The 13,582-nt window shown below is 39.6% G+C and overlaps 1 protein-coding gene and 1 pseudogene across 1 annotated transcript in view; both read left to right on the forward strand.

The window, feature by feature from the left end:
* LOC138161063 (transmembrane protein 132C-like) overlaps window positions 1–13,582 on the forward strand; it is a 611,235-nt gene that overhangs the window by 46,765 nt on the left and 550,888 nt on the right. The gene's annotated exons all lie outside the window — the stretch shown is intronic.
* LOC138151681 (mitochondrial 2-oxoglutarate/malate carrier protein pseudogene) lies at window positions 6,810–7,670 on the forward strand (annotated as a pseudogene).

Here is a 13,582-nt window from a genome sequence, read left to right on the forward strand (position 1 = left end):
ATTCATATGTTTAAATCATACAATATCCCTTGACAGATGCAATCATAAAAATGACTCCATAAATTGATTATTAAAAAGAAATGAAGGAAGACACCAAAGATATCTGATATTATTATGGAGGACGCCCTATGAAGTGTTCAAATGACAGTTTCTCTATCAATGACAATCAAGTGTGTCTGTTCCTATGTGATATTTTATTGATTGTATTAAACCCTATAATGATAAAGGGTCTCCTCTGGGAGATATAAGATCTTCAAAAAAAACATTACCCTTATCAAAACTAAAAGGATAAAAAATATGCATTGTCTAGACTAGAACATACAACAGAATAGAAGTTCAGCTAATTCATCATTGTATATATTTTGGACAAGTACTGTTGGGTTATCTTTGCACATCAACTCAAGTAAATAAATAACCCTAATCCTTTGTCCTATAAGCAGATGAAAACCAAATGGAATGACAGACATATTGAACTGAAGGAAGAAAGTGAGCTAGCTTGCACTGAAGAAATAGCCCAGTGCTGGCAATGACCAGAAACTATACCCAAAATGAAATCATCACCTTTGCTCCATCCCTTCCCCAATTTTTTTTTAACATTGAGGAAAATTGGTAGCTGAAAAGCACAGGACACCACCATATCTGAAAAATCAAAATTTTGTATTACTCAAAAGGTAAAGAAGTTCAGTTCATGGTTAATATAAACAGGCTTTTTGTATCCAACCCTCCAACTGTGCTTTACAAGTAACATGTCATTAATAAATGATTATTGGACTGTATTGGACTGGAATCAGCATTACACGAGATGGATGTACAAAAAAAGTCAGTTTAAATATCACATAGTAAAAGTGAAAAAAAATAATTAGATACCACTTTGAGCACTCCACTTATGCTTTAAAATGTTAAGAGAGCCAGAATGTGTGTGAAACATCAGCCATATCCTTTATGGATGATCATAGAATCATAGACTAAAAACTGAAAATCATCTCAGAAGTTACCTAATCCAACCGTTTATTTTGCAAGTGATGGAACTGAGAGCCAGAAAGATTAAGTGAATAATTTGTGATTTGAACCTAAGTCTTTTAATTCCAAATCCATCATTCTTTCCAACAAAAATCACACAGGTTAAGAGAGTGTAATGGGAATTTGAAGACCTTCCCTGCTTTGAAAATGTACTCTGTCCCCTAATAGGCTGAATGTAATCACATGGAACCTGTGGTGGGAAGTTTGCTGAAGGGTGGAGCAGAGCCCACAGAAAGCTGGGAGTCAGAGCAACCTAGTCATTTGGGAGGAGAGCACACTTCTGAGGGAGGCAGATAGGCTTGGGAGTAAATATTGATCTAGTGTTAGTCTGTGGGAAGGCTAAAGGATGGTATGGCTCTTTGTGCTGTTGTGGCTTATTAACTTTTTTGCAACTATGATAGAATCAGCTTACTGGTTTTGGGATTTGCTTTTCTGGTGTCTGAATAAATATTTTGCTTCTGTCTTCTATATGGAGAGTCTGTTATATTTTGTGATTGAGCACCACGTAGGCATATTTAGTTAGTTAGTTAGTTAGTTAACTCTGTTTATTTTTCTTTTTTTCCCTCTTTTTTTTAGGTTACATCATTCATTTCCACAAGATTTTGAGTTACAAATTTTCTACCCAATTTTCCCTACCCACCACCCCAAAACAGAGATTACACTGAATATCCCCTCCCCCAATCTGCTCTCTCCCATATCTTCCCCCATGCCCCTTCAACTTTACAGTAGGGCACTATGGATCTCTATGACCCAGTGCCTGTTTATCTCATTTCCCAGTTACATGTAAAATAATAATAATAATAATAATAATAAAGTAAGTGTATATATATATATATTTAAACATTAGATTTTAAAACTTTGGATTGCAAATTCTTTCCCTTCCTCCCTTGTCACCCACCCTCACAGGGAAGATAAGCAATTCAATATAGGTTGTACATATGTAGCTATGCAAAACATTTTAGTAGTGGATATGTTGTGAAAGACTGACTATATTTCCTATCCATCCCCCACCTGTTCTATTCTCTACTTTGATAATGTCCCTTTTCAAAACTGGGTGCTTCCAAATTCCCTCCCCCCCAGCCTGCCCTCCCTTCCATTATACCCCCTTTCTTCCCCTTCCCCTCTACTCTCCTGTAGGGTGAGATACCCTATTTAGTGTGTATGCCATTCCCTCCCTAAGCAAAATTCAATGAGAGTAAGGTTGATCCATTCTCTTTTGCCTTCTTTGTCTTCCCCTCCATTATAACAGTTTTCCCTTGCCTCTTCTATATAAGATAATTTATCCCATTCTGTCTCTCCCCATCTCCTCTCATTATATTCCTCTCTCACCTCTTAATTTCACCTTTTATGTGTCATCCCTTCCTATTCAATTGGTCCTGTACCCTCTGTCTATGTATACCTATAGACATATATACACACACTCACATATGTGTATTCATATACCCATATACCCTCCTATGTAGACATATATATGTATTTGTGTGTGTATATACATATACATACACACATTTCTATTCCCTTCAACTATGCTCATACTGAGAAAAGTTTCATAAGTTACAGTTATTGTTTTTCCATGTAGGAATGTTAATAGTTCAACTTTGATAAGTTCCTTATGATTTCTTTTCCCTGTTTACCTTCTCAAGCTTCTCTTGCTTCTTGTATCTGAATGTCAACTTTTGTATTCTACTCTGTTTTTTTCATCAAGAATGGTTGAAAGTGCTCTATTCCACGGAATGACCATATTTTCCTCTGAAACATTATACTCAGTTTTGCTGAGTAGCTGATTCTTGGTTTTAATCCCAGCTCCTTTGCCCTCTGGAATATCATATTCCAAGCCCTTTGATCCCTCAGTGTAGAAGCTACCAGGTCCTGAGTTATCCTGATTGTGTTTCCACAATATTGAAATTGTTTCTTCCTGACTGCTTGTAATACTTTCGCCTTGATCTGGGAACTCCGGAACCTGGCTATAATATGCCTAGTTTTCTTTTGGGGATCTTTTTCAGGAGGTGATTGGTGGATTCTTTCAACCTCAATTTTGCCCTCTGGTTCTAAAACATCGGGGAAATTTTCTTTGACAATTTCTTGAAGAATGATTTCTAGGTTCTTTTCTTTTATCATGGCTTTCAGATAGTCCAATAATTTTTAAATTATCTCTCCTAGATCAATTTTCCAGGTCAGTGGTTTTTCTAATGAAACATTGCATGTTGCCTTCTATTTTTTTCATTTGTTTGCATCTATTTAATAGTATCCTAATTTCTCATAAAGTCACTAGCTTCCATTTGCTCCAATCTAATTCTGAAGGAATGATTCTCTTCAGTGAACTTTTGAGATTCTTTTTCCATCTGGCAAATTCGGCTTTTTAAGGCAGTCTTCTCCTCATTGCCTTTTTGAACCTCTTTTGCCATCTGAGTCAGTCTCTTTTTTGAGGTGTTATTTTCTTTAGTCAGGTTGTTGACTGTCATTTCATAATTTTCTTGCATGGTTCTCATTTCTCTTCCTAGTTTTTCCTGCACTTCTCTGATTTTCAAAATCCTTTCTAAGCTCCTCTATGGCCTATAATCAGTTCATATTTTTTCTTGAAATCTTTTGGTGCAGGAATTCTGACTTTTATTGTCTTCTTCCTTTTCCATGCTTTGATCCTTTTTTGCCCCCAAAATAGGAATGTAAAGTTGTATTACTCTGTTTGCTTTGTTACCTTTGCTTGCTCATGTTGCCACTCAATTACTTGATTTTTGAGCCTTTTGCAACAGTAGAACATTGCTACCAGAAACGGGAGCTTTATCCCAGATGCTGGGGTTTTCTCAGCTGCTGGAGCTATTAGTTGGGTGCCCTCTCTGAAGCCACCACACACTCTGACAAACTGTTCATGGACCCCAGGACCTCCACCCTAGATAGCCATTCAGATCCAAGCAGGTTAAAGCAAGAGTGATTACCCCTCAGACTGGTTGCTTGGTCCCCCTACAATCTGCAGAACAGGAGCTCTGAAGCAGCCCCAAGTCGGGCAGCTGCACAGCCAGGGTGCCTCAGCTGCTTCTTGCCTGGGGAAAAAGGCCAGCTCTCACACCTAAATTCCCAGGTCCCAAAGTCCAAACTGCACTGACCTCTCACTTTGTCCTTAGCATCTATGTCTTGATAATGCTGGAAACCACCACAGCTGCTTGTGATCTGAAGTCCCTCCAGCCAGTGGCTGGTCAGGCTGCCCTGAGGCAAAAGCCTTGGGTTCGTGAGGAGCTAGGCTCGACACCCAGAGCTCTGAGCTGGTGGCTTCCTGCCAGCCTGCCAGGCTGTCCTCAGTGGAAGGTTAGCTTCTCTGTGACATTTTTTGAGTTCTGTATCTCCAAAGTTTGTCTAGAGTCATTTTTTTTTTACATGAATTGGAGGAGGTGGGAGCTGGAGCTATGTGGAAGTCCTTTTTCTACTCTGCCATCTTGACTCCCAACCCATGTAGGTATATTTGTAGTGATTACAGGCACTGTAAATATTGCATTTACGCCACAGAGGGCTTGAATCAATTACGATCCATCCCACTTGGATAAGTATCCATATTAATGAGAGCATGACCCAAAGAAGTATTACTTTTTCCCCCTGGAAGCCTCAATATTGTTCTGAAAATAATCTTATCTAAAATTGGATCTACTGATTCTCTAGAATTTTAATTCTTCATTTGTGTATGAGGCAAAGTCTTTCATTTTCTCAAAAAATACTTTTAAAATTTCTTAAATGTACATTGTTTTTAAAATTGTTAGAAACTTATTTACTTACACATTTTAAATGAAACCTTGGACAGTTTTTGTAAAAAAAAAGTTTAATACATGTTGCTGTTGATATGATCATGGAACAGATTTTATTAGGGAAGTATGGAACAAATACTATTTTTTCTGGGAATTAGAAATTAGTAGATAATGATGACCATGGAAATAGCTGATAAAGCAAAGCTTAGGTCAGTTCACTCACAAATCAACAACTATTCATCTAAGAGACATTGGTAGGTCCTCTCTGGGCTACAGGCTGGCAATTGCCCCTCTCCAAAGTGTATTTATTTTTGATAGAATGGAAGTAGTTACTTCCATGTTCAGCTCTGATAATGCCTACAAGTATCTCAATTCTCCCATGAAAATAGTATCAGTAATATCCCCTGGACTGTTGTAAGGAGGTAATCTAACTGTGGTGTTTAAAAAAAAAGAAAGAGGTACTATGTTGTGTAAGATGTCAATGATCTGGGTAACAATGCTGCTTGCACAAAATATTTATGTTGTGAATCTGGAAGGTTTCTAGACTATCAACAGGAAATCACAACTTCATGAAATTTACGTGAAAACTAGGAGAAATGGATATGCATGTAGAACCAAAGCTGAGTTCACAGTCCTTACAGAAGTTACATATTTGTAACAGCAGGACAAAAGGCACAGGGCGGTGGGGAGGGGAGTGGAGTGCAGAAACACTAGGGAATCTTCTAAATGGGCACTGCATGGGAGGGGTGCAGTTAAAATGGAAAAAAGAACAAAACCCTCCCAAAGGGGAGGAACAAGGCAATGGCAAAAGCTGTGTTCTTGTCCCTTGGGAACTGCTAGACTATGAAGATAAGATGGTCTGCTTATCTACAAGGGAACGAGCTGCACAAGCAGTTTCCCAGACCAGCACAGAGTAGCTGACACCAAGGACATGTTTCAAGGACACACCAGGAGTAAAGTTTGTGGTATAAACAAAAAGTTAGGTTGTTATGTGTATTGGCTGGAGGTGGGGGTGGGATTCCTGCTTAACACATCCAGGGCCTCTTGCATACTCTGGGTCCAAGGTTTCTGGAAAATATGGCCATACAAGAAGATAGATAGGTTCAGGGGAACTCAACAATCCTCGACAAGACATGTCCATTACATACCCAGTGCAACTAAAATAATCAAGCCCAGTGATTTACATATTACAAAAATAACATATCACTAAAAACAAGTGACTTGTAAATTAAGCTAAATGCTAAAGAAAGGTGTTCAGCCATTCTTCACTATCCCATTTGGATTTTTCATGGCAAAGATACTGGAGTGGGGTTTTTATTTTTTTTCCTTTTACAGCTCATTTTAGAGATGAGAAAACAGAGGCAGACAGGGTTAAGTGACCTGCTCAGGGGTCACACAGGGTAGCTGTCTGAGTAAGTTTGAGCTCAGGTCTTCCTGACTGTAGGCCAGTCACTCTAGTCTTGTTTTTTGTTTGTTTGTTTTGTTTTGTTTTGTTTTGTTTTGTTTTGTTTTTTTCCTGGAATTTATTTATTTATTTTTAGTTTTCAACATTCATTTCCACAAGATTTTGAGTTCCAAATTTTCTCCCCATCTCTCCCCTACCCTTCAACCCAAGATGGCAAGCACACTGATTATCCCTTCCCCCAGTCTGCCTTCCCTTCTATCATCCACCTCTTTTATCCCCTTGCCCTCTATTTTCCCATAGGGTAAGACACCCAATTGAGTGTGTATGTTATTCTCTCCTTAGCATGCGCTCTATTCATTGCCCCATCTAGCTGCCCCTTCACCACTCCCCTTTGGGGGTGCATCAAAATCCTGCCATCCCAACTGGCATTCCCCAAGCCCCGCCTCTTCCCCTGTACCTCTACTCCAGCTCCATCCTCTTCCTTGATTGGCTCTTTTAGCGCCCGTATACCAAAAATGGTAGTGGGGGCTGGCAAGGTGGGGAATGGGAGAGGGCATTGTGAGGCCTGGCATGCGTGCAGGGTCGCTTTGTCCACGTGTAGCCGTCCTTGCCTATAAAGCCAGCTGCAGCGGGACATTGGTACATTAGCGGGGATGGCGCTGGCAGCGAGCTTTGGGAGTGGAGAGTTGCCTGTAAATCACCATACATCTCCCAATCTGGTCGTCGAGTTTCACTTTGGAGGCTTGGCTGGTACGCCGGCTACAGTTTTTGTGCAGCCTATGAATTTGGTGAAGAACCGGATGCAGCTGAGCGTGGAAGGCGCCCAGAACCGTCATTACAAGACTAACTTGCAGGCGTTCACCAGTATCCTAAGGTTTGAGGGGGTTCGGGGCGTTCGAGGCATGTACGCGGGGCTCTCCGCTGGGCTCCTGCGCCAGGCCACCTACACAGCTGGTCTGGGCATTTATCATGCTCTCTTTGAGCGCTTGACTAGGCCAGATGGGACAGCCCCTAACTTCTTTACCCTGACTGGCACGACAGCAAGTGACGCGGGAGCCCTCTTAGGACGGCTTTCCGCACTTGACCTGATACGTATGATGGCTGATGGTCAATTGCCCTTGAAGGAGCGAAGAGGCTACAAAGAGCGTCTTTGATGCATTCGCGAGGATTTCCCGGGGAGAAGGCGTTCTCCCCCTTGAGAGGGCTTATATCCCTACTATTACGAGAGCTGTTCTCGTCAGACCCAACTTGCTACCTATTCACAGTCGAAACAGTTTCTCATTACTTCCTGTGAATTCTCTGACAACATCTTCTGCTGTCGGTCAGCATGAGTAGTGGGCTGATCTCTACAACAGCCTCTATGCCTTCGGATCCAGGATATGGATCCAGGATCCAGAATATGCGGATAATTAATGGGAAGCCTGAGTATAAGAACGGACTGGATGTGCTGATGAAGATCATTCGACAGGAAGGATTGCTCAGCCTCACCCCTTAATGTACGCTTTACCCCCACACTGTCCTACTGGAGCAAATGAACAATTAAAAGAAGTTCTTTCTCAATAGCTGAGGAGCCCCAAGGGTACCTGAGGGACCAGGAGGACACAGTTTCCAAGAATGGTGATGCCATAGTTTTCATATGCCATAGAATAGAATGCCAACCCCCATTACCATTTTTGGTATGCGGGCGCAGAAAGAGCCAATCAAGGAAGAGGATGGAGCTGGAGTAGGTACAGGGGAAGAGGAGGGGCTTGGGGAATGCCAGTTGGGATGGCAGGATTTTGATGCACCCCCAAAGGGGGGCCTGGTGAAGGAGCAGCTAGATGGGGCAATGAATAGAGCGCATGCTAAGGAGAGAATAACATACACACTCAATTGGGTGTCTTACCCTATGGGAAAATAGAGGGCAAGGGGATAAAAGAGGTGGATGATAGAAGGGAAGGCAGACTGGGGGAAGGGATAATCAGTGTGCTTGCCATCTTGGGTTGGAGGGTAGGGGAGAGATGGGGAGAAAATTTGGAACTCAAAATCTTGTGGAAATGAATGTTGAAAACAAAAAATAAATAAATAAATTCCAGGAAAACAAAACAAAACAAACAAAAAACAAGACTAGAGTGCCTGGCCTACAGTCAGGAAGACCTGAGCTCAAACTTACTCAGACAGCTACCCTGTGTGACCCTGAGCAGGTCACTTAACTAACCCTGTCTACCTCTGTTTTCTTATCTATAAAATGAGCTGGAAAAAGAAAAAAAAAAAACACCCATTCCAGTTCACCCTCAGCAGCTGTGCCTCAGTCCTCCCCGGCTCTTCCCATAACTGCACCTTCAAAATCTGTCTGGATTCTACACCCCCACCTTGGCTTCCTTCTTGTTTGGTTTCTTCACCCTTCCTCCCCGTCACATGTGGAATTTCCATATTCCAAAGAAGCAATAAAATATTAAATGCTTTAAAAGCAAATTAATTTTTTAAATGGGGTAAAATCACGAAAATTGAAGAATTCTCTAAGCTGATTTCCACTTAACCAATAAAAATTCTGGGAAGGTTTGTAACAATGCAAACTCCCACAGGTACTTTGTCAACTCAAACTCAACAAGACATATTAAATATTGACTCTTTGCATAAATACATGTTAGAATTCAAAGAAAAATGATAGTCTGTCCCTGCTTTCAAGGAGTTCACCCTCTAGAAGAAGAGAAAAAAATACACAAATAATAACGCAAAACAGAATATGCTAAATTCATAAGGGAGGCAAATGCAGAATGTTATGAAAGTTTTTACATAAATATCATTTCTTACCATGTTGAAAGGCATCATAGACAAGGTAGCATTTAAGTTGAATGGAGGTGGGGGGAACAGAACAATCTGTATTATATGTTTTGGAATAATCTGTATTACTATTTTATGCTTGCAGAAAAATAGGTGATATTTCTGTATTTTGAAGTACATGTTCCAGCAAAAGAACCCACCCAGCACTGAAACAGATCTGTTCTAGAAAACTAAAATGTAAAATAAAATTCATTTGACTATCCTGATGATCATCCTAAAGAAAATGAGAAGATGAAGGAAGATATTACCAAAGTACAAAATTGCCAAATAAAATAGAATGAAGAATTTTAATTATATAACTAAATTGAAATGTTATTATTTTTTAAAACAAAACCAACACATTGAAAATTAGAAGGGGAGTTTGTATACAAGATTGCAGAGAAAAGGCAACAACTTTACTGGAAAATTTGAAATCTCAGAAAAGTAACAAATGATGTCTCTTCAGCCGTGGTCACCTAAAAGGTAAAAGGGGGGCAGGGATTACAGTACTTGAGCTCAAGGTAACCCAGATAAGTTGGGTTCAAAACCTGCCTTGGATGCTGAATAGTGTATTTTATTGCATAATATTTATAGAATATTATATAAATTAATGTAAGCCATGGTATAGTAAGATAGTGTCTAGACTTAGGAGTCAGAAAGACTATCAATTCAAAATATGCCACAGGCACAGCTTTATGGCCCTACGCAAGTCACTTAACTTCTGAGTTCTCTTAGTTCCTTCATCTATAAAATGGAAAAAGTTGTGGTGATACAAAACACTCTTTACAAATCCTAAAGCAGTGTGAGCTGGGCAACTAGGTGAAGTAGATACAGTGCACATATATGGCCTGTTAGGAAGGCATCTTCCTGAGTTCAAATCTGGCCTCAGAATAGCTTGTGTGATCCCGGGCAAGTCACTTAACCCTGTGTTAGTCTCAGTTTCCTCTTCTGTGAAATGGAGCTGAAGAAGGAAATGGCAAACCACCCCAGCATCTTTGTCAAGAAAATCCCAAATGGGATCATGAAGAGTTGGACGTGTCTGAAAGGACTGAACAATATCAATCAGTCTTCCTGCTACTAGTTTCTCCCCATCCCCATTCATCCTCTCTGACCCAACATAAACTCTACTATGAATAAATCAAATACAATTTCTTTGTTTGGCATTCAAAGCCCTTCATAACCTGCCTCTCTCTCCCACACATATGATCAGTCTTCTTACACCTTTCCCTACAACATATACTTCATAGTGACATCAGCCTCCTTCCTCCTCATTTCTCTGCCTATTGAATGTTTCCTTGGATTCCTTTAAGCCCCAATTAAAATCCCACCTTGCAGGAAAACTTTCTCTATTCCCTTTCATTCTAGTGTTTTCCATCTCTTGATTATTTACAATTTATCCCATAGATAGCCTGTGTACATCATTTTGGACTGCCTCCCCATTAGACTTTGCAGCTCCTTGAGAGCATGGTGTAAGTGTATACTTAGGTGCTTAATAATTTTTTGATTGGATAATATGTGTCCAAGGCACTGAAATTGGATAATTGGATAATTATGTTTCCAAGGCACTGAAAATACAAATACAAATATAAACACAGAAAGACAGGGCCAGTCCTCAAGGAATTCATGTTTTAATGCAGGAAGGAAGCTAGCATGAAGACATGGTAGACATGTTTGGTAGCCTGGAAAGGAATAAAGAAATGGTTTGTTCTGGGCATCCTCCTTAAAATAGAGGTCTGGGGGGAACCAGGCAATCAGAAGGATGACTAAGTACTGTCAGGGAGTGGAATGAGTTTCCAGAATGGGAAAAATCTATGGAGAATCAAGAGTAATGAAGTCATTTTTTAGAGCTCTGATCAGAGTTCTGACACTGTCCAAAGTATTAGTATATTTTTAGTATATTTTCTCTTGATTCTACTCATTTCACTCTCCATTGGTTCACATGATCTACCCATGATGGTAGAAGAGAAGATACAGGGGTAGATGTCAAAAACTCCTTTTGACAATGGGTAGATGACATGGCTGCTGAGTTGAATCTATTATTCAGTGACTTTGGACAAGTCATTTCCTATGTCTAGGTCACAGTTTATTCTGTAAAATGAAGAGGCTGGACAAGATGGCCCCCATACAGTTGTCTGAGTTTCTACTTTTCTTTTTGTATACACTGTCTTCTGATTTGGGGTTAATCTATTTTTCACTGGGATATTTTTTTTCAAAAACCAGTAAAAGAATATGATTATATATTTATATAATATAGGAATATAAGTGCTGGAGAGCACTGCTATGGTAGTTTGTTTGCTGTTTGGGCTGTTGTCTTTACACATTTGTCTTCAAGTAAGTCTGGTGGTCATATGTGGTTAGCAGAATTAAAATCACCTTATCTTTCATCTAATATGTTTACTTATCTGACATCCTACCTATTTCACATAAGGAGAGAAGGGAGAGGGCTGGCTTGTCTTTGAGAAATTGAGCCACTTGGGGAAGTTAGGTGGTATAGTGGGGGGGGGGGGGGGGTGGGAGGAAGGGAGGAAAGGAAGAAGGAAGGAAGGAAGGAAGGAAGGAAGGAAGGAAGGCAGGCTCTAGAGTAGGGACTTGACCTGATTTTCTTGGTATAAGGAAAAGGTAAGATGAGGAAACACCATCTACCAATGCAGAGGTCTTGGAGATCACAGGTGTTAAGTGACTCCAAGGTCATGCAGAAAAATATGTGAATGAGGACTGATTTGAACCTGGGTCTTCTTGGCTTTTAAGTTAAAACTCTACCTCTATGTCATACTGCCTTTCGTGAGAGGCTATAAAATTCTTTTAATGAATCTAATGATTTTCCCTGGAAAAAGATGTTCTTCCAAAATATTGTATGATAAGGCAAGAAATAATATAGTTTCTGAAAAATTGAAATAGAATAACCCAAAGTGAACAGGAGATGTACGTGGTAGATGTGAGAAGGCTCTCTCACAAACAAGGAATTATGAAGGAGGATAACGTAAAGAATGGCATTGAAAAAAATGTATGATGTGTGTGTGGGGGGGGAGGTGATTGGAGAGAGTGGTTAACATAATGAGCAGCCTGAGTTTTCACTGGTGACTTCAAGATGTCTGAAATTGAGGAAGGTCCCTAGAACACTGGGTGATAATAAACTTAGGGGAAAACATGTGACTTAAGAGTGACAGGACATTAGAGGCAATATAGATCATGGATCCACTTGAGGTTTCTGAGTACCAGGAGAATAACACAATGGATACAACATTAATGTTACCACAGAATATGCCAGAGTATTGGATTACTATTGTAGTTACATCATCAATTTCATCAATCATCATCATCATTGTCATTGTGATAACATAACATCATTGAACCATTCCCTATAGAATAGCAGCTCCCAAACTTCCTTTCTTGGAGAGTTGCCTGAGGTACTGAGGGACACAGTCATTATGTGTGAGAGATGCTTAAACAGAGGTGTCATGACTGAAGTTATTTATCCACTATGTCACACTGCTTCTATGGTACTGTTGCTATTTTTATTAGGCAGAAAGACACCATGATTAGAAGACTGATCTCAAAGCTAAGAAGACATGTGAATTCAAGACTTACCTAACACATAATGGCTATGTGATCCTGGGAAAGTTGTCACAACTCTCCATGCTTCAGGAAACTCTTAAGATTATAACTTGCTGAGAAGGTGCTCATCAATTGAGAAAATTACTCCATTTGGGAGTTCCTATCCCAGTGAAATCATAAGTCCAAGACAGTAATTCTTATTACTACAACAACAGTTACTGCTGCTGCTACTCCACTCCACCACCTACTACCACCACAACCACTAACATACCTACTACTACTACTACTACTACTACTACTACTACTACTACTACTACTACTACTACTACTACTATCTCTGTCATATTTCTCTGTCCTTTCAGTATTATACGACAAACTATATTCAGAGTGAGAAAAGAGCCAGATATGTTTATGTCCTGGTGTCACTAAGAGTGAGCCTTGTGTTATAAACTAACAGAAGCCTTATTAACATTATTAGAGTTGCCTCTCAGGTGTTAAATCATACAGTTCACTGTCTGGATTGGAAAAATGTTGGATTGTTAAGAGCACATATTTGAATGTACATCATTATTTTCACAATTGTTTTTAGTTGAAATTTATGTTGGGTGACATGAAAATGAGGACAGATATTTTCATAATCTCCCATGACCCAAATGTATTATGGATTCTTTCATACAGTTTTAATATATCTCTAAATTATTCCTAAATATCTATTAATAATTGAGGAGAGAGAAAATTATTTTATCTCCTAATGGCATTTGGACTTTTTAGTTTCTCTTTGGAATGAATATTCACTATGCATTTCTTGCTGTCAGATACTAAAGTATACTAATATATTACACAGAATCAATTCAATGGTCTTATGTTCAGAAGTGAGCTTAAAAACCAAGCTTGACAACCACACTGAAAAAGGGTGTATTTCTTTCTTTCTCTCCTTTCTTTCCTCTTCTTTTTCTCTCTCCCTCTTTGTGTCTTTCTCTCCCCCTTTATCTTTCATTCTTCTCTATTTCTTCCTTCCTTCCTTCCTTCCTTCCTTTCTTCCTTCCTTCCTTCCTTCCTTCCTTCCTTC

Source organism: Petaurus breviceps, unplaced genomic scaffold, assembly GCF_028583685.1.
Source record: "Petaurus breviceps papuanus isolate PSGF00001 unplaced genomic scaffold, PetGlider_PUasm1.0 100, whole genome shotgun sequence".
NCBI lineage: Eukaryota > Metazoa > Chordata > Mammalia > Diprotodontia > Petauridae > Petaurus > Petaurus breviceps.